General features: G+C 36.4%; 1 protein-coding gene across 3 annotated transcripts in view; it reads right to left on the reverse strand.

Moving 5' to 3' along the window:
* LOC145681508 (uncharacterized) overlaps window positions 1-24,406 on the reverse strand; it is a 142,914-nt gene that overhangs the window by 89,611 nt on the left and 28,897 nt on the right. For 2 of the 3 annotated variants that reach the window (XR_014130793.1, XR_014130794.1), the window contains exon 3: window positions 1,630-1,765. The exons of the other annotated variant lie outside the window; for it this stretch is intronic. The gene's annotated coding sequence lies outside the window, so the exon portion shown is untranslated. The remainder of the gene's footprint in view (window positions 1-1,629; window positions 1,766-24,406) is intronic. 3 annotated transcript variants of the gene reach the window in all.

Raw genomic sequence — 24,406 nt, forward strand, 5'->3', positions numbered from 1 at the left:
TATTCCTACTGCATCAGACAGTTGAACATTTTCCTTTTCATCACTGTCCACTTTCTCAAGACTTTTCTTTTTCATCGACGTGGTTTACTCAAGATTGTCCCGTTTGATCCAACATTATACCTACTTCTTGATAATTTAGGTTCAAGAATTATCCGTCTACTTCAGAATAACGGCAACAACTTCTGCTGAAGTGTAACGTCTCACAGTTATGCTATGAAGCTCAGGGAGACGTTATGATGATAATGAGCGAAAATGCTGTAATGAAGAAAGTGAGGGAATCCCGAGAAAACATACATAAAATGTTTACTCACACTGCCCACTTGACGGAGGTGGAACCAAACTAGGGACCCCATGCATCGGAGGCTAGTTTTACCACTGAGTCATCGCAGTCCAATATGCCTACTTCTCTACCATAAAAAAAAGTTGCCTACATGAGAAACCGTGTTCGTGGGCTTTTCCAGGATTCTTCAGTTTCCTCCTACAAGAAACGCACGCAGGAATTTATTTCGGAGGGGCTCCAAGTTCAATACGAGGACAAACTGTATTAAAATGTGTAAAATTGCCCCTAAAATTAGATAAAATTTACATAAAAGTAGAAATTTCGGGGAAGGTCCGGAGCTCCAGGACTCACCGCCTACCTTTCATCTTCTTCATTGCGGCAGGGGCATGCGACAGTTTCAGCCACTCATAAATGTGCTGAAACTCCACCGCTAAAGATTTAATTCAGATTGGAAACAAGGTCACAAACCCATGCAAAAACTGCCAAGAAACGTACGTCCACATTTTCATTACACCATTATTATCCATCTCTATCACTGTCTCTTTTAACCTTGGAGCACAATTCTGGGACGTTGGGTTAAAAAATAAATGAAATCTTTGAGTTTTACTTCCCACAGTTGTGTTGGATAGGCTAAAGGAGACGATGATGATGAGAATGAAAAAAATAGTGGAATGAAGAAAGTGGGAAGAAATGGGAGAACCCCGAGAAAACCCATGCACACTGTGTTTATCCACCAGCAAGCCCACTTGCCGCGAGCTGGGAATCCTGGGATCAAACCAAGGGCCTCATCGCACCAGAGGTGAGCGCTCTACCACTGAGCTACCGCAGCCTCTACGTTAAATCAAGAGCAAATGCGTATAGTACTATGCCACAAATAACCTGCAAACGCGTGTCATTAAAACGATTACTTTTAGTGAAAAAACGGAGGCGCCAATCTATGCTAGGTGATCAGTACAAAGTACCTTTGTATTACAATTCCATAATAATAAATCACACTTTTGTAACGCTGTTTCAAACTACACAGAAGACTTATGTATTCTTTGTTCCCGTACATAAGTTATTTTGCACATTATAACGAATGGCGAAGGGTGTAAAACATTGACATGCCTCCCCGCTCTATTGTAATATAGAAAACAACGTGCCCTACGGGGTTGTAACCCGCCTTCACTTGTTATTGCTGCACTCGCCATTATGTGAATTGAGTACTGAGCTTTGATACATAAAGGAGCCAATCTGACTCCTATAGCCTATATAACCTGTATGAGGGGGGTCAGCGTTCTACACCCTAACGAATGTACTACAGTAACTTTTAGTCTATGGTAGTATGTTTACAATTCACCCAAACTTACGTTCGAAAGTTGATATGTATGCTGCTCCTCGCTGCTGTCATATGACGTGTATTCATACGCCATCTCAGCTGCTTCACCTACTGCGTACTCATATCCATTCGCACTCTGCTACAGCTGAAATCCTTTATCTCGTTTCCTGAATAGTAATTAAGCCTTAGCAATATTACTGCATAGTAAAACGTGTAATATTATTTCGGTAAGATTGTTATCGTTATTTTTAAATCATCTATGATATTGAAAATCACGCACTATTCCATTCTCATTTTTAAGAAGTGAAAAAATCTCATAAATGGGAACCTGAAAATTTGCCTTGAGCTCATAAATGAAAACACATTTGGAAATAATGAGACATTTTTCCTCAAATATGAGTAAACATTACTTATTTTGTTTTGAACATGCATTTTTCTCATTTCTGAGCAAGGAAATTTTTAAGAGTGTACCAGGTAGGCTATAACAGAGACATACATATTCAACATCGTATACCAGATGATACCATAAGTAATCAATAGACATATATATCTATCAGATGATAATATAATTAATCAATAAAGAAACGTTGTTTACTTAAAACAATAAATCAAAGGGTGTTTTCTACAAATGATATAGCAGAGGGGTGTCGTGCATTTTCGCATGGTGCAATTTCACACGGTGCCTATTAGCGAGCAATTTCGTACAATCTTGTTTATACGAGTAATCATTCTGCAAGTGAAGTGCATTTTGTCCTGTCAAACATCTTATTCATCCTCAAATCGCTTACACTATGGAGAAGGATGACAAGAAGAAATGCGAACTAACAAGTAAGTACAGAAAAAGAGCAAACACAAATTAAAATCAATAGAAATAATTGCAATTAATACTAGAGAAGGTAGGCTTCACTTTCACAAAAAGAACAATAAAGAAAATAATCAGAATTTAAAATAACTAACAGCAAGACATAGAACAAAACACGAACAAACAGAAGTTTAAGTAAAAAAGAGAAAAGTAACATAATCAATTGGAAATTGAGATAATAAGAGAAATATAATAACAAAAACTATCGCAAATTGAAATAGATGGAAGCAAACCGAAATAGCAAATGAAAATAAATAAGATCAGGAAAAGAATAATCAAAAATTAAAATAATTAGGAGTAGAAGATAGAACAATCACAAATTAAAATAAATACCGAATAAAATAAGCAACATCAGAGAATTCAGTCAAGAAATTCAAAAATTGAAGAAAAATGTGCCCACCCCAGAGCATAGAAAAACGTTGTAGTTTGTGAAACACACGACATTAGTTCCATACCCCCAAGGCGGTTCTACGTGTAAGAAGGACTTTGTCGTGTTATTTTCCGAGCGAACAGCACGTCGCTAAGGTGGAACCTTCTTACTTCTCCACATCGTGAATCCACATTGTACAATTCATAGTTCATTATTATATTAATAGCTTTTGGAGATAGCTCAAGCTTCTCAAGCATTTCTACGGCCTCCACTATTTCCTAGCTTCTCCAGGACAAATTGCAATCGTTCGTCAAGACAGATGTAAGTTGATTTTCTACATTTCTCCGGATTGCAACTTAAGCTGTGCTTGCAAAAACATGAAAATAGACGTCGCATCTACTTTTAATACACTCACAAACTTCGAGATATGTGTTGCATCTACTCTTACGTATGCTGCGGTTTAACTTAGTCAACCCTCTACTGGGTTGTTTGTTCTGTGCCTATTATAGTTCCATATTTCTCTTGAAATATTTGGATTGTACATCCATTGTTCAATGAAATAATCTTTGAACTCTTCGATTTTCTGACCAAATGGACAGTCCTCCATAACGATGAGCCAACCTTCATCGATCTTGCTTGATAGTATTAATATTAATACACTACGCATACGAACATGATGAGGTACATTTTCATTTTGCAGGTATTCTTCGACAAGACCTATACTCTGAACCTTCCACCAGATGATCTGGTTGAAATGACAATGGCAGCCGGAAGTCTATGAATTAGGAAGTACCGCACGCAATGCATTAATTGCAGTAAGTTCAAAATCCACGTTAGCACTCCAGGTTCGTTCTGACTAGATCACCGTTTAATGAATTTAAACAGTTACTTGTATGTTCGCTCGGTTTTATCTGGCAGCAATGCGTACAAGACTGGTATAAACGTCTTATCATGTGTACTTTGTTTCTATACCTGCATACATGGGGGACGCGGCAGAAGTCCTAAACGGCAGAAGTCCTAAAAGGCAGAAGTCCTAAACGGCAGAAGTCCTAAAAATCATACCGAGGCAGAAGTCCTAAAGTGCAGAAGTCCTAAAGTGCAGAAGTCCTAAAATTTAGGTCTAGTGCCCATATTTTTAGGACTTCTGCCTTTTAGGACTTCTGCACTTTAGAACTTCTGGATGTCACCCCATACATGGTGTAGATTATAATTGAAAAAAATACTTGCAGCAACTCTTAAACTTTCCGTCACGAAAAAAAAAAAAAAATGCTCATTGTTCCTCAGTATTGGTTTCAAACCCTTGTAACCAAAACACAGAATTCTTACTACGCATCTGCAGAGTAAACTAAGCAAGAACAGGAAAAGAACAATAACAAATTAAAAGTTTATTTAATTCATCTTCCTATTTTTTAAACAATGGACTCAAATCAGGGGCGGCATTTAGAGGGCAGATGGACAATTGCCCCCCTGAATTTGAGATTTATATAGATTTTATCAAAAGAATAGTAATAAATCAGTGAAAAACGTGAAATTTTACTTATATCAAGAGGTCTTGTCCCCAAGCAAAATTAGAAATGACGCTCCTGGTTCAAATTCGATTAACGGAGTGCTTATATTATTCTGTACTGTTGAGAATGATTAGGGATGCGCACGAGACGAGTCGAGACAGGATTTTCCTGACAAAATTCGAGTCGAGACACGGCTCTTCCAATAGAAAAAATACATATTTTTCGAGTCGATACATCACTTCTACAGCACATTTTCGAGTCGAGACAGCCATAAATCTTGTCTCGTGCGCATCCCTAAGAATGACTTTATTGTTGACATACGTTAATTTCCGAAAATACAGTTTATGACCAACTTAGCCATAGAATGTCTTGAAAGTCGATCTGTAGAAACGATATCAATTTCCGAAAACACTGGAGTGGGAACGTGCTTGACGTGGTGGATCACATGACTGACAGGTGTACCATGTGAAAATGCACAACACCTGCAGAATGATTAATCCGATAAACAGGATCGTGCGAAATTACCGTGGTACCGTGTAAAAATACACGGAATCAACAGAGGTGTATATTCAACATGTCTATCAATGATTACATAATTGATCAATAGAGACACATTGTTCACTGATAAAAACAAAACAAAGAACACTTTCTACAAAACGTTACAATAGAGACATACATATTCAACATACCTGTCAAGTAATGACAAATGACACAACACTATTTAAAAAAAATACACAAAATTTGTTTTTTAATGCCATAAATTTTGTTTAAAATTACATAAAAATTTATTCAAAGCATTTACAAAATTTGTAGTGAACCATATGCATCTATAGAGAAATTATGTCATAATCTCATAGACATCTTGAATATACTGGATAAACCCTAAAGCTCTTGACATTAGGATTTATTCAGTTCTCAGCTTACTAGAACAGTAGTATCAGATTGACGTGTATATATACGTTATTATATGATTCTTGATTATTATTTTGTGAGAATTGGTTTTAAAAAGAATTTAAATTTTATTACATTTGTAACGAAGTTTTATTATAATGAATAAATAAATAGTTAGCAAACAATGAACTTATGTTTGTAGTTCAAAAGTGTTAGTTACATGATTACAGTTAACGACTGGACTTCCCTGTCAGGGGATAATGAAAATATAAAGCTTTTTTCTCTGAAGCGAATACAGGTTGAGAACATTTAGATGAGCATATTGCTTCTCAACTTAACAAATTATCATTCAACAATATTAATGATGTAGTGTGTTGTTCTGTGCATAAAAGTAGTAATTTGCACATTGAAAGAGATGGAGAATAATTTGAGCACTTTATTTAGGATATCTAAACTTTTAACTTAACTTAATGCTATGATACAGCTTGTAATCATTTCATAGTTTCGTGTTTGATAACACATTCATTTCAAATGCATTTTTTATGAACTGACTTACGGCTCCCCCTTTATATGTTTCTATTGTACGATTTGAAGGAAATGTTCTTTCTTTGACTGTTTTGAATAATGGGGAAACAATAGTTCCGTCCCATGTTCGATTATTGCCATTTTTCTTCAATTCTTATTAAGCTATTTTTAAACACTATTAAAATCTACCAAAAGCAGCATTCCATAGGCAATATACCATAATCAAAGCCGCAACGGACCGATCTTGAACTCGAACTTCTTTTCATGTTGTTGTGGTGTACCACTTTGTATCTAGCCGCAGTAATATACTTGTAATCTTCACAGAGATTGGTTTTCTTTTTTATTTTTGGCACAACTATTACAATGATGTAAAAGTAATAGAGAGTCAAGAAGAGGCAGGTGTTGAAGATTCCTAACGGGGTGGTGTATGTACGTAGCATCATCTTCTAGCAAAGGAATCAACCTTGAAGAAGACTCGCTGGCCTCGAAAAAGCTGAACTTAGAAGAGAAGATGTAAAGAGAAGGAGGAAAAATCTATATGTACGCATGTTTGTATATATATATAAAATTAATCTTGAATCTTCTCCAGCTCTGGTCTTCCCAATCCATCTTTCCAAGGTCTTTTGAGAGGAAGAACTATATACAAAGACAATCACCAAAAAAACAAATGTTTGAAATTATTATGGAATGAGGAATATGAAATTAAAGAAACAAGGGAAAACACAAACAAATAAAACAAAGGTTACGGAGACAAAAGGATTACATATTTATCTGGACACTGCATTGTTCTCTTACTATGCATACATATATATCATACCACTTTCACTTATAATTAATAGCTACTTTTATCCTTAAGTATTTAGTCCCTTACTGTAAACGTCGTAAAGCAAAATTTCTGACCGTTAAGAAGGAGTGGTCTTCTCGTGAGTATACACACTCAGATACACACACATATATATACACACACATAAGCAGACACACACTTACACACATCCTATGCATCTCCATTAAGAGTTTGTTTTGAAGGCGTGTATAGTTACCTTCATAGATAGCAACTAATAATAACCGTTAGGTGACTGGGATAAAAGTATGGGATTTGTATCTGGTGCTTTAAGTATGTATCTCAAGTGTGTACTAATAAGATATATCAAGGATTTTCATGGGTATCTTATTAATAGTACTGGTCATCTAATTATTTCCTGACTAATTACCGATGATGACTCATGTCTTAATATACACGACATGAGTACCTCTATATAAGCACGAATAATGAGATCAGTTAGTATTAGTCATTTAATTCAAGAACGTCAAACTTTTTTTTTTTTTGAAGAATTTTCTTCCACGTACTTTGCCTTTTTAATTATACGTACCCGGTACATACACTAAAGAGTAATATTTGATGATTGAGATCACACCCATTTGATGACTATATACACATATAAAATGTTTATGTTGAAGGTCAGTACAAAATAGCTTTAACAGGACTTTCATCTTATTTCAGGTAGAGATAAGGACACGTGTTAGAATTTTCGAGAGTTCTTGAGGGATACGTTCAAAAGGTGATGCTGGAAAGAGTAGTACAGTGCTTAAGTGTATCTTCACAAGAAAATACAAGTATCTATGCGAAATGGAATACGAAATAACAGTCCTCAAGAAGGAATATTGTTTCAACCTTATTAATATAACATGGCTAAACCAAACGTTGATTTCCTAGTTATTTCATGTGAAGTCGATATTCATGAAAGTCAAGAACATACTGAACACTAATCTATTTCAATACACAATCACTGATTAGATTGACTAAATCCATTTTCTCGGCTAATACAAGATAGTTAGTACATTCAGTGACAAAAGTTATTTCCGTTTGATAGAATTAGTTTTGAAAATAACTTCAGAATGGTAGGACAATTTGAGTTCACTTTCAGTAAATTAAAAAGACTGTAATTTTTAAGTATGTTCAAATCTTGAAACTCAGTGAAACTGTGGACATTCCACCGTTATTTCCAAACGGAAAGAACTTTTGTCGCTGACTGTATAAATACTCGACGTTTCTGTTTGATTATGCAATCACTGATAGAATGGCAATTTTCACAATTGATTTAAGATAGTTAGGAAAAAAATAATTGGTGTGTCTTTATTCAAATATGAAATTGTTGATACGATGGCTAAATCTACTTTTACAATTGATATAAGATAGTTAGGAAAATATATTGAACATTTACCCATTTAAATATGTAATCAGTGGTACGATGACGAGTTCCACTTTAGAAGAACAAATTGAACGTTTTTCTATTTAAATATGCAACCATTGATAAGATGACTAAATCTATTTTCAGATCTGATTCAAGATAGTTAGGAAAACATATTGATCGTTTCACTATTTTAATACGCAATTACTGACAAAATCTATTTTTACAACTGTTTCGAGAAATAAAAGTTGAAAAACCTTTGTTCTGAACGAAATCTTTCTAACGCCTAAATAACACTTATACGTTCCTAGTTATAGTCTCTGCAATTATGACTCTTCTGTTGGACACTGTAATGATGGAACAATAACTCGAGCTCCATTCAAACTCACCTCGAATGCACTACAGATACTTTTTTTCCCTTTTGTAGATCTGTTATATTAGTAAGCACATATTTAATGTCCATGCGACAGTTCCTACTTCCATATTGTTTTCAAATACTTGGATAATTACTTCCGCAACTACATAGCACTGGCCAAACTTAAATACGTACATAGCAGTAGCGTTACTGATCGTTCAAAATTTTATTAATGTTGCTATCGACATATCAACTCGAACAAATAGCAATACAACTCTCGGTGTGTTTATTGACTCCTTAACCACCACCTTAATATTTCTTCAATCATCAACACACACAATATTTTCAGATACAACACACCCTGTATTTCCAGCTGAATTGTTGCTGCGTGCAATGTGAAACTAAATCACTGGTGGGAAACCATTTTACTGTACTGTAAAGTACATCATCCAATTTAAATGAAATTCGCTCCATAAAATCTATATCTGTAGAAAGCATGCTGATCATAGTTTGTAGGTCCCAGCACATGGGTCATCGTAAACGGCAGACTGATTCTAGTATCTGTAGAGAACATGCTGCTGGTAGTTTGAAGGATGTTGGACTAGATAAACGCTGAGTGTGAATTACAAGTTTGTCTACAATTCCAAGATGATACCAGCGAATGTCTTGATTTTAAGCGTGGCCGTATACTAAGACAGCTAGAGGTCGGATGGTCATTTCGTTGAATTGCCACTCGCGCGTTATGTCATGTCAGTTGTCCACTAGTGATATACACTATGGGAGCAGAAAGTTCTCACAGCCTATGTGCCTTGTTCAGTGACTTCGCGACGTTCCGAAGTGCTTCCAGAAAGAAAGTTTGTTCGGACCATCTTAACTGGCAGCAGAGGCCGTCAGTACCATCAGAGCCCACTACGATTCCCCCAACACTGAACACAATCACACCTACAACAATAAACAATCGATTTTAAAGATTGCTCTACCATCCTGTGCTCCTTTCGCACGATTACTCCTGACACCTGCTCAACCCTGAAAACCTTTTGGGTGGTATCAGGAGAGACTGATGTAGCAAGGTGAATAGAGGACAAAGGTATTCAACAATTAGAATAGTTTCAATTTAGACAAAGTGATTCTCCTGTGCGAGTATGTAAACTTGCGGGTGAGAGGAAAAAATCAACGAGTTCTCTTTGTAATATAGGATCCATACATGACTTTTTGGTATTCGATAAGAGAGGAACCGTATATATTTCATTCACCTCTGGTCTTCATTGAGAGAGGTATGACTAGTACGTTGTATACTTGCGATGTCATCAATCCTGGTCTACGACCTTATCTGGACACTTTCTTTCTGGGACCCTATCTTCAAGTAACATATGGCGGTTTCCCATACTCACCAGGGAAAGTCAGCGTGCTCTACCCGTTATACGCCTTCTACTGTAGTCTGTTTGGTATCGGGATCTAAGTCTTATGGAATACATGTGAAGCAAGATGAGACAGTACCTGTCTACTAGTTGGCTCATACGGCGACCGTCTTTCAGACAGACAGACTACAGAATCTCACCGGATACGTGCTCGAACAGTTGTGTGGCCGCTTCGGGTAATTTCACATTCTAGGTATGTTTCCTTTTCATCTGTATCAAACTGTATTCCGCTTGTGAGAGATGCATATGCACTTTTAGTTTCTGTATTGTTGTGGTAGTCTTCCCTTGTTACTTTTCTATTTCTATTGAATTTACCTCCATAAACATTACTTGAACTTTCCTTTTCTGTTTAGTTACCCTTGTTACCATTAAATCTATTGCACGTTTCCCTGTCCTTATCCTTCCCTTCTTAACTTTGTTTCCATTCTTTTCTTTCCCTACTTTTCCAAAGTCTCTTATATAACATGCTTCTTAACTGTGCTCCCTTCACCTTACCCTCTGGTCTAGTAGCTAGTGCTTGTCTTTGATGCAGGTGGTTCTAGGTTCGATTCACGGTGGGAAAGATCAAAAATAAAGTTTCACAATCATTCATTTCCATTAATCATCAGTCTCCTTTAGCCTAAAGAGCATAATCACGAGCTAATAAACTAAAAATTTTCATTCATTTTCTGTGCTACCTTCATAGTATCATACCTCTACTTGCAAAGTTCGAAAAACTCTTACAACTAGTTGGTTTGGGTCTACTGTCCCTCAACTCATATACTTTTCTTTGAAATTTCAAACAAATCTGTTTTTACTTCCCTATCTTTAAACTTTCTAGTATCCTACTTTTCTTCCTGACTATATTTTTCAGCGGGATTCCACTTCAGTCAACAGCACAAGATTGTGTTCTGACAGCTTTTGCGATTTTTTTTCTTTTTTAGCATTCATGTTTATCGTAATTTTCTACTGTACTATAGAGATGACTTGTGAATTCTGGGCTCTACACGAACCATAGAATTGCTTTCCCTCACGTGTGATGCATCAGAAGAATTCGGTATGATTCGTAAAGTTGCCTTCCAAACGCACACTTGAGAAAAAGTCAAACAGAAGTGCACCAATAAGGTTGTGAAACTTAGAGGACATGGCAAACGAACGAGAAAGAAAAAACAGCACTTAAAGAATTACACAAACAATAGTAGTTATTCCAATTAAACGGTAACAATAATATTAATAGCAAAATATAATACAACATAACAACAATAACAACGAAACGAAAATTAACGCAATCCGACAACTTTGGGCTCTTAGGAAATGTTCTCCGTATAGCTCTAGAGACGACACTGTCAATATTTTCTGGGTGGGGTTGACGACTGGAACATAGGTTAAGATTCACTACTCGTTGCGATCACTATAATAGACCACTTGCTACAAATTTAAAAGTACCAAAGTTCAGTAAGTAATATCTTTCTCTTGAAATAATATTTATATACGTTAATGCTATCATTAATTGTGGTATTTCTCTACTTCTCTTATTTTACACTTATCAGAAGGAAATTACTCCTCAGAAGATAAATTTCATATAAGTAGACAAACAATGTGATACTATACTTATGTAGTTACAAATTCGTATGACATTAATTTGTTCTTTCTGTTTCTTTTTATTCTTCCATGTCAGTACTTTCAACCTTAATACATTTCTTCTCCTGCACAAAAGTTTGGCGGAATGCGTCCCCCTGTCCTTCCTACCAGAACGCCTTCACAAGTGATAGAGACCTGCACGGGCCTGGCCTGGCCCGAGGCCCGAAGCCCGGCCCGGCCCGCGGGCCGGGCTTGGGCGGGCCGACTCTGTTATTTCTTTGGGCCGGGCCGGGCTTGGGCGGGACGACACTGTTATTTCTTTGGGCCGGGCCGGGCTTGGGCTGGCCGACACTGATTTCTCTTCAGGTCGGGCCGGGCTGGGGCCGATCAAATGCAATTCTTTAATAATTATTGACTTTCGTTAAACGATAATTGGAATAAAGCCAAACGTTGAAGAAGTGTGTCCGTGAAAAATGTTACAAAGAATACATTAGCTATTTACAGTTTGTGTTGCTTAGCGGCTCCATTTTCACTATAGAGGATTGCAGGCATTATGCGGTAAATTGAGCTCTATCTTGACCTTCACTGAACTCAAAATATAAAAAGAAGGGGTGGGAATGTTTTGCCTGTCGCTAAACAATATTGCCATCTTCACTTTATGCTAAAAATCAATTAAGTTACATTTTTGTTACAGGGAATGGACTTTTTGTTCTCTCGATGACAGGCAAAGTTCTAGGAGGCAATGGTACCATTCGGGAGGCAAGCGTCAGATTGTGAATCAGAGTTTAGAAAGTTTCTGAGGGTTAGGTCAAATTTAGTACTAAATTTTGAGAAAGATTCGGGCTCGAGCTATTTTTTTAAAATTATCGGGCCGGAGTCGGGCCAAAAATTTAAAAATTTATCGGGCCCGGGCCGGGCTTGGGCCGAGAATTTTGAAAAACTTATCGGGCCGGGCCGGGCTCGGGCCGAAAATCTCCAAAACTTTTTGGGCCCGGGCTGGGCCGGGCCTAGGTACCTTCGGGCTGGATTGGGCTCGGGCCGAAAAATTCGGCCCGTGCAGGTCTCTAACAAGTGATATATTAACGACGCCATCTGTCTCTTACATGTTCACATTTGTTGATGAGACAGCTCTACTAGCATGCGGAACGCCAATTAGAGCAATCAACAGTAACCTTCAACGTACAATACATTTATTCCCTTCCTGGTGTAATCGCTGGAAGCTTAGGATCTACAGTACTAAATACAAGCATTAGTAGTAATCCATATCTAACCATCGAAGATACCAAGTCTCATAGATCATAATCTAACAGTTTTCAATATTAAGATTAAATGCTGATATCTTCAAATTCTAGTGCAAAATATCATTAATTCATTAATATTTGGAAATAATATTTGATTTCAATTTTTACCTGGGAACCAAATTTTCAGAATACTAGAAAGAAAGCAACCAACATACTAAATATTTTGAAACTTCTAATTGAAGCTACAAAGGGATTAGAACCTGATAGTGTCAGACTTATGAAATCCTTCTTCTATTGTGTTCTTCATACGACCATTCAGGTTGGGTTCATGTTGACATCGACTTCTACCAGGTGTATCAAAAATTCTGGACCATAGACTAACTCCGTTATGATTAAGGATACAAACTTGCGAGAAGGAAAATACCTTTAAACACATGCACAGTCAGGGTTTCGATAATGGCCCGAACATGATAGACAATAAAGTTGGTATTTAAAGAGGATTATTGACCTCAGTCATTTTGTGAAGCATGTGGGAGCCACTCTTTAAATCTCACGGTGAACGATATTGCTATGTCATGTCCAATGACCTACGAAAACTGTTTATTTATTTATTTATTTATTTTTAGCATTGCACAGGAGATTTTAAATTTGCATTCAAGTTCCACACATATGTATAGCTTTTTGACCAATAATCTAACAAACATAACTGTTAAACCACTAAGTTATACTCATCGGTAGGAAAGAATATATGTTCTCAAGCCTCTAAGATGCAAAATAGAAGGGGTATATGATGCAATATACGAGACCTTAAGTGATCCTAAAATTGATACTTTTGAAAAGAAAATAGAAATGCACAGCTAATGGTATTGGAAAGAAATTGAAGAATTTCAGATTTCTATATTTGTTTAGTGACATGGTACGAGATACTGTTCAGAATAAATCTTGTAACTAAATTTCTTCAAAGCTGCTTTGAATTTACAAATTGCCTTAAATCTGATTGGCAACGTGAAAAATGGGAAAGGCGTAAGCAATGTCATAACGAATACAAGGGAACTGACAGAAATTGGAGATCAGTTCACAATTTTCAGATGTCTTATTTCAGATCACGAAACGTCAGGAAAGTTTTTCATATGATCATTAACCTGTTGTGACAGGATCAAGAAGAAGATCTTTCGAAGTTAACTTCTTTTATTATGTGGTTTTAGATAACCATTAGTTCAACATTACAAATGTTTGTACAAATGCAAAAATCACTAGCGTTAAATTTCCGTATGACACGCTACTTTTTAAAAGTGGAAAAGATGTGAATTTACAAGTAGAAAATGTTTCATCATGACCCATGAAAACGGGTGTGATATCGACAGAAATTAATTTCTGCAAAAGTTCTAGCTTTCTTACGAATGCTGCTCCATAAGAGCTGCCCAGAAAAGACGTTTTTATACGTAACTTCGAATTCACTAATTACCATCTATCCAAATAATTTTGTGACCTTAAGAACCTTATTTACCATTTCATTGTCGAGTGGTAGCGGGGAAAGTTTTTCCAAACTAAAATTAATAATAAAGGAAACACCTAAGATCTTTCATTTTACAAGAACGATTGAACGAAGTACCAACATTGGCAATAGAAAGTGAAGTGCTCAACATCATAGATGTAGAAATAAATATTGAGTGATTTTGCCAAATACAAGAGCAGAAAAATACAATTTTTATATTACGTGTTTTAGCATAAATTTCTCAGAAAATTCGTACCTTCTGCCTGCTCTCAATAAGATTCTTAGCATTGAACTGGATAGTGCACAATAAGTTTACGCATTTTTCATTTATTTAAATCTAATTAGTCGGATTTGAATTAGCACAATGGCTTTTTTTTTTTTTTTTTTTTTTTTTTTTTTTACAAGTATCATCTCATAAATTAACAAACCTTTCATTTTAAAGTCGCACGAGTATGCCCGTTAGGCTAAGAGAGACGATGATTCACGCAAGTGAATGATAATCTGAACATTGGTGGAATGAAAATGGGGGAGAAATGGAAGTACCTCGAGGAAACCCACAGGCACGATGTTATCTTCCACAAACTTACTTGGCCGGGGATTGAACGTGGGGTCCCATGCATCAGAGATAAGCATTCTACCACTGAACCACTGCGCTCCACCGATAAATTAACACACACTTGAAGTACTACAGCAAAGTACAAACGTAAAACAACCTGCTGCTTTGGACAACAGAAGATTATGTTTTACGGGGCTAGTACAAGTAGCAGCACGTCCACGCGTAGAGAAATTTTGGTTCTATTCTTTACGAGGAGGGGAGACAAGTCATAGATTTGTATCAACCAGAATTTTTCCTCGGACTGACCCTTGGGTTGACTAAATGATCTTGTAGTATTCATTCCATTGCAATAACTTTATATTGTTATTATGTAAACTCACGTCGGCTCATTCCTGTTATATTTTAGTGCCAAATTTGGACACACTTACATTATCATCGAAGTTCGTAAATCGAAAGCAATTCCCTGTGAACAGTTAACTATAAAGACAATGAAGCGAAAAGAAGAGAAGAGAAAACGAAAGAAAGAAAGGTCAAACCAGGGTCAGAGGTCAAAGCGATTTTCAGTTAACGGATGACATCAGGGACTGTTAGCGATGACCGACCATGCAGCAGTATTAGTCATCAAACCAGAAGCGGATACTTTTTCATTCTTTTTTTTTATTTTTATTTTTTGGTCTTGAAGATTCCTCTCACTCTTCTGGAGATGAAGATGATGATGTGCATCCTTTAAAAAACAGAAACAGAGGATCCTCTGTTTAAGGACCCAAGGATAAACGGGTCAGGCTAAGCAGTTTTATTTCTTCTTAAGTGTTGAAAATTCTCTTTTGGATCGTGGGACCTTGAAGATGGTGGTTGTGGTGGCCAGAAGTAATTAATAATTTTTCATCAAATTAGCTGCAATGCTCATGAAGTGCCTGTGCAAGAATGGGCAATAAAAACAGGATAAGGAGGCAAGCAAGAGAGAGAGAGACAAAATCATTGATTATATACTACGAAGGAACTTGGGTGCATCATCACAATGGAAGAATGAAAGTTTTCCTTGACTTCTTCACGATCTTAACATCAGAATCATTGTCATTACCTTATTTTCTTTTTAATATTAAAAGAAAAGGAAAAAGAATAGAATGAATCGACCTTTCGTTTAGTCATTTTTTTTTTATTTTGCTTTATTGAAATGAAAGAAGAAGAAAATACTTAAAGAATACTTGAGGCACGTCTTTTCATTTGGGCCCTTTCAAGCACAAAACAACACTTTCCAAATGAGTTAATATTATCTTCACTTTACAAGGTTATATAGACGAAAATTGCCTAATTCTTTCGGAAAACATCGAGAAAAAGTTATCTCAAAATCTTTCATAATTTGAGTATACTCATAAATAAAAGAGCTCTCTCGTAACTAAACAGTTAGGAATGACACCTTTTGTGCAGGAAAAGCCGGAATCATTTACCGGTTTGAATTTATGTAATTTGGATCACCCTTTAGATTCCACCCTCATTAACAGTCTCGGTACTGAAAATGACATAGGCTAATATTCTTGTGCTTATTCTTCATGACTCGCTGTTGCAATGAGAAGTCCTACTGATTCTGCGATTCTGATTCTGTCTCTCTGAAATATTATCTTTAATGTTTAATATGTGGTGAAATCACATGGTGTAATAACACCTCATTACACATGGTCGCACAATTACCCGACATTCTGCGGTTGCTGCTAGATCGAATAGAATATACCAAATCTAATCTTTGGCTTCTGTTTAATTATTTCAAGTAAAACTGAAAACTGCTTGTCGACTTGCTTTCCTTTGGTTAATTTGAAATCGACTGGTGATTTCAAAGACGTCCAGGTGCAAAGCTATTTCAATATATATATATATTACTGTATGGTCGCTCCTAGTACGGCTTTTCTAGTTTCAATGTTCTGGTGAACAGCGTTGCTTCCATTCTATACGCACTAATTTTTCTCATACAATTCTAAAAATAATATCATATCATTACTTTCTAAATGGACCATTACTTCCAAAACATTGTGGTCAGAACTCACATACTGCTTTGCTGTTTTTCATTGATCTTTTATAGGCAACAGGTATTTTCATTAGGCGATCTAGTTTCTCGTCCACATCAAATCTATCGTAGAAAATATAACATCTTTCAATTCAGTGGATGATTCAGTTGAAATTCTATTTACGTGGTCAACTGAGCTTGAAGCAGTGTCAGTTCAGTTGAATCGACTCTAAAATCGACTAGATAAAGATGCCCCTATAGGGCTCTATATACACGCAGAAAGGAGAGCTTCGTGTGATGATTAGTTTCCTGCATCTTAACCTTTACTTAAGTATACTTATGTTAGAATGATTGAGGGTTATAAAGAATTTGTACCACAAGACCATCGTTAAGTAAGTGAGACGCTTTAAGTGTGGACAAACAAGCATCGGAAACAAATCTCGTAAAGTGTTTGGCAGTCACTCTGTGATGATCCAAAAATTAGCATGTAAATAGGCCGAAAGCCGTAATACTATCAATGAGATCACACAAATCGGTTTAGGACAATTCTCTCGAATGGACAAACTCCATAATGGACAGTATCCCCAATGGTCAAACTCTTTAATGGAGAAACTCTCTAAACGTAAAAATTGACCCTAACTATCTTTTTGAATAAACATCCCACTGGACAATCTCCCCAATGAACAAAGCACCAAATGCGAAAGAAGACAAACGCGCCAATTATCATTTTGAACAACCTCCAATGGACAAACGATTAAAAACAAAGACAAACACTCAAATTGCAAAAATGGACAAATGTCCAAACTTTTGTTTTAGGTAAACTCCCCAATTTGCAACCTCTTCAATGGGTGAACTCTCCAATTGATGTTTTTCCTAGAGGAATGGTTAAGAGTCAGAGTGGGCTATATCGACCAGCCTGGGTACTATGTTCTGACATGTTCTAACATGTTTATCTGTGAACAATGTGCGTATTAGAGAATGAATGAGTCGGAAATCACTCTTTTGTAGATATATATTCTTTATATTGAATGGAAGTATGTGTTTGGGAGAGTGGATGGGCGAGTATACCGAATGATAAGGCAATACAAGGACAAACTGAAGGTAATGATAGTAGATTAGGAGATGAATTTAATGTCTTAGGAGTATGAGTCGAAAATTGCACCTGAAAGGGATTGAGAAAGCGGAGAAGTTGCAGATATAATGCCGAATATCTCATGAACACTGAAAGATTTTGCTATCGGGTCAAAAGGTTACACAAAAAGTCACATCCGATAAATGCAATGACCTATGGGAGCGAAGCGATTGATGCGCAATGAGAGTCCCTACAAACAGATGAAAAATCCAGTCGTATATTTTCCATCTGTAGAGATCACCGTATCTCTGTGATCGCTTCTCTTCCATCTGTGGAAAAATTCTTCATTGAAATAATTTTTCTGAAAGATTGTCATAAAATTCATCATTTCTATATAAATGTTTGAGAACGATGACGTGTAGTTTAAACTGAACGATTTGGTAAAGGGATCATTGGCCTCTACTATAAAATTAATGTGAGGGCTCAGATTGATCGGGCTGCCTCTGAATTTAAACCCTGCTCATGATTAGATTGTTTGGACGAAAGGTACGATCCACTGATTTGATGCTAACACATCTTGATTTTTGGACATCCCCTGAATTTCCAAACGCTCCTCCACTCAGAAAAATCGTAATACAACAGTGAGTTGTTTTTAAAAATTTAAATCCAAGCCAGCAGGCAGTATAAAATAGTCAGGGGGCAATGTATGCTTTAGGAAGATCACTATTCTTCAGACGCTTATAAAATTGAAAGAAAATTAGGAGATCTAACTATCCCTTCCGCAAGATTCATTTGATGCATTACCAACTTCATATCCATTGATGTCACTAGGATACTTTACTTTGTTAGAGAGGGGCTCAGTCCCTTCAAATCCAAATCCAAATCCTCAGAGCTATAGTCCAAGTAGAACTCGAGTCTCCACAACTAGGCGTCTCCATTCTTGTCTTTCCAAGGGTTTGGTTCTCCGTCATATTCCCATTTCTCTTAAGCCTTGTTGCACGTCACCATCTCAGCCTAGGTCTTCCAGTCAATCTTCTTCCCTCTGCCCTTCCATTTAGCATCCTTTTCAGTAGTCGGTCCTCGTCCATGCGTTGAACGTGGAATATCCACTTTATTCTTTGTTGTTTAATATGTGCTACTATATTTAAACCCTTATATATTTGATCCAGTTTTTCATTTGTTCTTATACTCCAAGATTCCTCTATCCTTTGTGGTTTGTATATTTTTTTCAAAAATTTTTATCTTCCATCGCAGTAATAATGTTTCGTTTCCTTTAGTTAGGATCCATGCCTCACTAGCTTATATCACTAGTCTAGATTGTTTTATGTATGGTTTCCTTTGCCTTTCTTGATATCCTTTTGAAATTGATGATTTTCTGTAATGCTTAAAAACACCTATTTCGTGCTGCTACTCTTGCTTTAATATCAGTTGTTATGTCATTTTCTTTCGTCACAATTGTACCAAGACACTTAAACTGATCCGTTTGCTAGAATGTATAGTTCAGCACATTTTCGTTCTTTAGTTCTCTTGCTCTTCTTCTTGTTGTTAGCTATACTTTGTCTTCCCCTCGTTTACGAGTAGACCGAGGTTTTTCGCTTCTCTTTCAAACTCTTCAAACGCTCCTGTTAGAGCTGTTTGAATCCGTGCTGATATTATCACGTCGTCTGCATACGCCAAGTGTTGTGTTAACCTATTATTTATGCTTCCTCCTGAGTTTGTTTTGATTGCCCTTACCACTTATTCTAACAATGTTAAAGAGTATCGTAGAGCACTCTGCCTTAGTCCACTGTTTATTTCAAATTCTTCCGATCTGATGTTCTGTACCTTAAATTTCGACTCGGTCCCTTACTTCTGAGAATTGCAGGGAACGACTGCAATTTCAGCATGTAGCACAGCGATATTCTAGAACAATCTGGCCATCCCTGCTCACCCCTAATATGGAAAGCTTGGAAATCAGCATACAAGTAATATGTTATTAATCAGCCATGCTAACGTTTACTTTATATTTAACATATTCTTTTCCTTTCTTCCTTTATTTTTCCTTATACAATACCATACAATCCGGAACGTTAGGTAGTCCTTAATCCAGCTCTCTAGAAGGTGAGATATTGAGGTGGGAACGGCTTATGCTATGAAGATTGGTAGGCCCGTCAACTGCTCCAAATTCAAGCCTAAGTATCTGATGAAGCCAATATGCTCTGTTAGTTGGCGAAACTATCACACATTAATTATTTTATAAATAAACGTTGCTTTGCTCAACAATTTGTAATTTTAGTGTAAGTCGAAGGGGTGATTTGGACAGAACCTATCATGTTAATCGTAGGTACTGTCTTACATAGCCTCAGCTTTGCATAAGGACATAAAGCAAATACAATACAATATAAGAACTCTGTTTGACTGCAGTGTAAGAATAAGAAACAATCTTCATTATAAGAGTTTAAAACTTTCAAAATAGAATAAGGTTGAAGTGATGACATCAGACCTATAAACAAAGTAAAATAAAAGGTAATTTATATTACTTAACCTCTCATAAAATTACGATTTTAATACGAGTAGTGAAGATTACTGAGTACTTGAGGAATAACTGCCATAGTACAGAAGGAAGGGCACAAGAGAATTATAGAAGACTAATAACGGAGCTTAACATAATATTTCAGTTGAAAGATATTTTAACGACAGGTTTATTACTATTATTAACCTTCCTCAATAAATGTGCAATACATTATTATTATGAAGGCATTAGGAATGTTCGTCTTCAGGGACAGCGTATACACACTTATAATGCCACTTATTTTATATGCTGAAAGATCACCAAGTTTATTTGTGAAGGTATACAAATACTATGGCTAATGCATATGTAAATATATCCGCCGAGGCAATTCGCTTTTATTTATAAGCTTCCGTACATTGAATTTAATTATACACATTGAATCAGCATGAGAAGAGCTTCAGAGTCTTCCATAATAATTCTTCGTAGAGAAATGAATAGTAAAAGGTCCATTCAATGACAGAAGTAGATTTGCCATGAAGTAGAGATGCAAAAAGGATGGCTATTTTTCGATCGAGGTTTCTTCCTCATAAAAGAAGCTGGATATTTCGAAAGAAAAAAACGAAATTTTTGCTTTTCTGAGGTTTTAATGACTTTCATATTCAGTTACCGCTTTTGTTATTCTGTAATGGATTCTACAATTAACAAAGTAAGTTTACAACATTCAGTACTTGTGCATCTTATGTCCAGTGCGGGACTGGCTCCCTTGATTGTTTTCAAACTAGTATTGCATATTTTCAAACTAGTATTACAAGCTAGTGTTACTTATACAATTCACATATCACACATGTCATTTTGGTTGCCTAACCATATTAACAAGTGCTGGAAGTTATACACCTTAATATATGAGTTACACTGATTGCCTAAATTGTTACTAACGAGTAAGAAAAAGTGCTATAAAACATGAGACTTACATTAAAAAATATGTTTTAGTGTAAATTTCACTTACATCTCGTTCTTCGTTCGAGAAACACTTTATCCTGAGCTTCAGATGTTCTATCAGAGCCTAATATGAGTTTAGTTTACAAAATTAAAGTCATAAATGTCATAAGGGCCCATACACGCAAACAAATGGATAAAGAAACCATCCAACATGTATGGAAAATGATAAAACAACAGGCAAGTTGATCGTGTATGGCCTTGTTCATGCATGTTGAAAGTTTTCAAAATCTTCTATAAGCTTGAATGATGGTTTTACCGTTCTTCATGTATGTTTACCGTGTATGTTCTCGTTCATACAAGTTGATTGCTTTATATTTAGGTCTACCGATCACGGCAGTGGAAGAAATCACGACACTCTTTCCTTCGTAATGCCAAGGTAGTAAGTTGGACAACCAGTTGGTACGTGTGTGGGCAAAAAATTATTCGAACATGTATGATGAATCAAATCTTTCATGCAAGTTGATCATACAAAGTGTGTGCGTCTCCCGATAAAGTCATATATTACCCTTTTAGGTACCTCTCCAACTACCCATTTTAGGTGCCCTCCAGCACAGGACACATACCCTGCTTGCTCCCTCTTAGTTGCGGCCTTGTGTCAAATGACCGATTTTCTTTGATTCTTGAATTTTCATCGGAAGCTATATCTTTTTCTGAATGCAGTCATTAAATATTTTCTCATGTTAAGCGTAAAAGAAAGGGGGGACGTACTCTTATCTCTTCACTGAAATTAAAATAATTTAAAAACCTCAACATTTTCCTTGCAAAAAGGCATGGAAAAAACTGATGTCCTCTTTATTATTATTATTATTATTACTTTTTTGAGCTTTTACATCTCTACTACGAAGCAATATGCCTATAAATGTTAAGTGTGTTTTAAACAAAGAAGAGAATACTAGTATTCATAAGAAATAACTAGACTATTACCAATTTTTAGTCGATAGTACACTGTAAGAAAGTAAATTCTAGAACGTAATGAACTCTATCATAACTGAGAACAAGCGGTGATTTAGCAGAAGTTAATCACGAGGGTTCAAGCTCCGAAATTCCTACTAATTGGTGGATAAAACTTAATGACAAAATTAAGTTTCGCGTGCTATGTCATTCTCAAGAAGCATGGAACGGTGAAAATTGAACTAAATATAGAAACCACTGCTACAGCATAATACAGAAAATGGCAGAAAGAAAAAACGCTATTTAAAATAAATATAATTTTTATACACGGGCAATAACTTACACTGAAAGCTCTGCAACTTATGATACACTCTAACATTACAAAGGAAGTAAAATGGTCCTTAAAGGAGTGTTTGATCACCACAGACAGCGATGCGTGCTCCCATGCTGCTCACAAAGTTGGTAATGAGTTGTGATATGAGTTCAATTTCTTCACCAGCCCTATTGCAAGTGCTGGATGACCCTTTGTGCATTCTAATGTGCTGCAAGATGTTTGCTCATAGAATCTCAAATATGCTAGATGTGATTCAAGTCTGAGGAACAGACAGGCCTGTCCAAACGTTCTGCCACCCACTCTGTTCGTTTGGATTGCACAATATCATCAATGAAGATGTTGAGAATAACAGAAACTCTGAAAAGACGCACGTAGAGAAGGAGTACAGTGTCACAATAACGTTGGCCAATGAGTATGCCATGTTCAAAAATTCGGAAGTTGGTATGCTGATACAACATTATGCCTCCCCACACAAGAACACAGGATCACCAAAATGCTGTTCTTCAACAATGTTCCTGGGTTCATTGCGTGTTCCCATCTCTCGCCATAATAGTTACTCAGATTGAATCTGCTCTTATCAGAGAAGAGAACGCGACAACGCTCTTCCTCAGTCCACTCCTAATATGCTCTACACCACTGTAAACGGTGCCGCCAATATTTGGACGTCAGCAGAATACAACACAATGGCCGTTGGGCAAAGAGACCACCCCCAAGAAGTCGACGTGCAATTGTGAAGCGTGAGACTGGCGACTTACAGTCTTCTTAAAATGTGTTTGAAATTGCACCTACCGTTTGACACCAGTTCCTTGTTGCCTTTTTCGCAGCGCAGATTGTGGTCTGCTGCAGTTTGTTGTGGTCGACCATAACCTCTCCTACACACAGTATTGAATGTGATTCACGATGCTTCGCATGCACTTGAAACATTGCTGTGATTAATACCAAACTTTTGGGCACCCTAGTCACACTTCGCCTTTCTTCCAGTTTCGGGATGATTCTTGGAAGTAATCCAAATGTTGTCTCTGGGCCATGCTGTTGTGAGTAACACCATAACGATGCATTCAGTGCTAACTAGGGAAAATTTGATGAGAAAAAGGAAAATTTTGTGTCAGTTAAGGGAAATTTTCTTAACAAATTCTACGATCACACTCTCGGAAACATCTGCGAACATTATCTTTTAAAAAAAATTCTTGCAGTTTTTTTTTAAAAGCTTTCAATTTTGTTGAAAGCTTAATTTGCTATTGGGCTTTTACTGTAATTTATGATCTATTGTGCAAATGTTGAGGCACCATTCGTCTTATTATAAAAAAGTTAGCTTTTGATAGACTGCTTTTTTTAAAATTTCTTTCTTCCGTTTCACAGTTGACTATGAACGTTTGAATAGTTTTAGTAATGCATTTCCGTAAGGTTTCATCAAGGTTAAAACAATTGCATTCATGCAACACCAAGAAATTCTTCACTATCTATTTATATAAAGGAATAATAATCAGGTTTTTGTTTTGTTTTGTTTGGTTTGTTTCTTCTTGGTCCCTAAAAGCTCTTGAAGACCTTAAAAAGACCACCTTGGTGAGATATGCATATCAGTTGACGTAAGCAAGCAATGTAAAGGAAAGATCCTTACAATCAAGTAATTGAAGAATAGACAAAATATATTTCAATGACAGTGTAACAGTTTATTACTTCACCCTACAGGCTTAGAAACGATTGAGCTATTAACACAACTTATCATGTTATAGGATTGCGCGCTGCAATGCTACTTCGGCATTCAGAAAGACCAACGATATTATTCATCAGACGCTTATATGTTCAAACAAAGGAATTTTTTTTATTCATGGTCCCGCTATTGTCAAAAGCAATCTACCAGATGGACTGTTGAAGGCCATTATTTTTCATCGTATCTCGAAAGACCTCTGACGTAACAAATTGGAAATAAAATAACCCGAAAGAAGGCGGGAAAAGATACGTACATCATAATGATCTTGAATTCCTTGGACTCTTAGAAGTGTTCGGTCCAAGGGGAAAAGAAAAGAAACATTTTCTTCCAGCTAGTAGTAG

Source organism: Thermobia domestica, chromosome 3, assembly GCF_964235325.1.
Source record: "Thermobia domestica chromosome 3, izTheDome1.hap1.1, whole genome shotgun sequence".
Taxonomy (NCBI): domain Eukaryota; kingdom Metazoa; phylum Arthropoda; class Insecta; order Zygentoma; family Lepismatidae; genus Thermobia; species Thermobia domestica.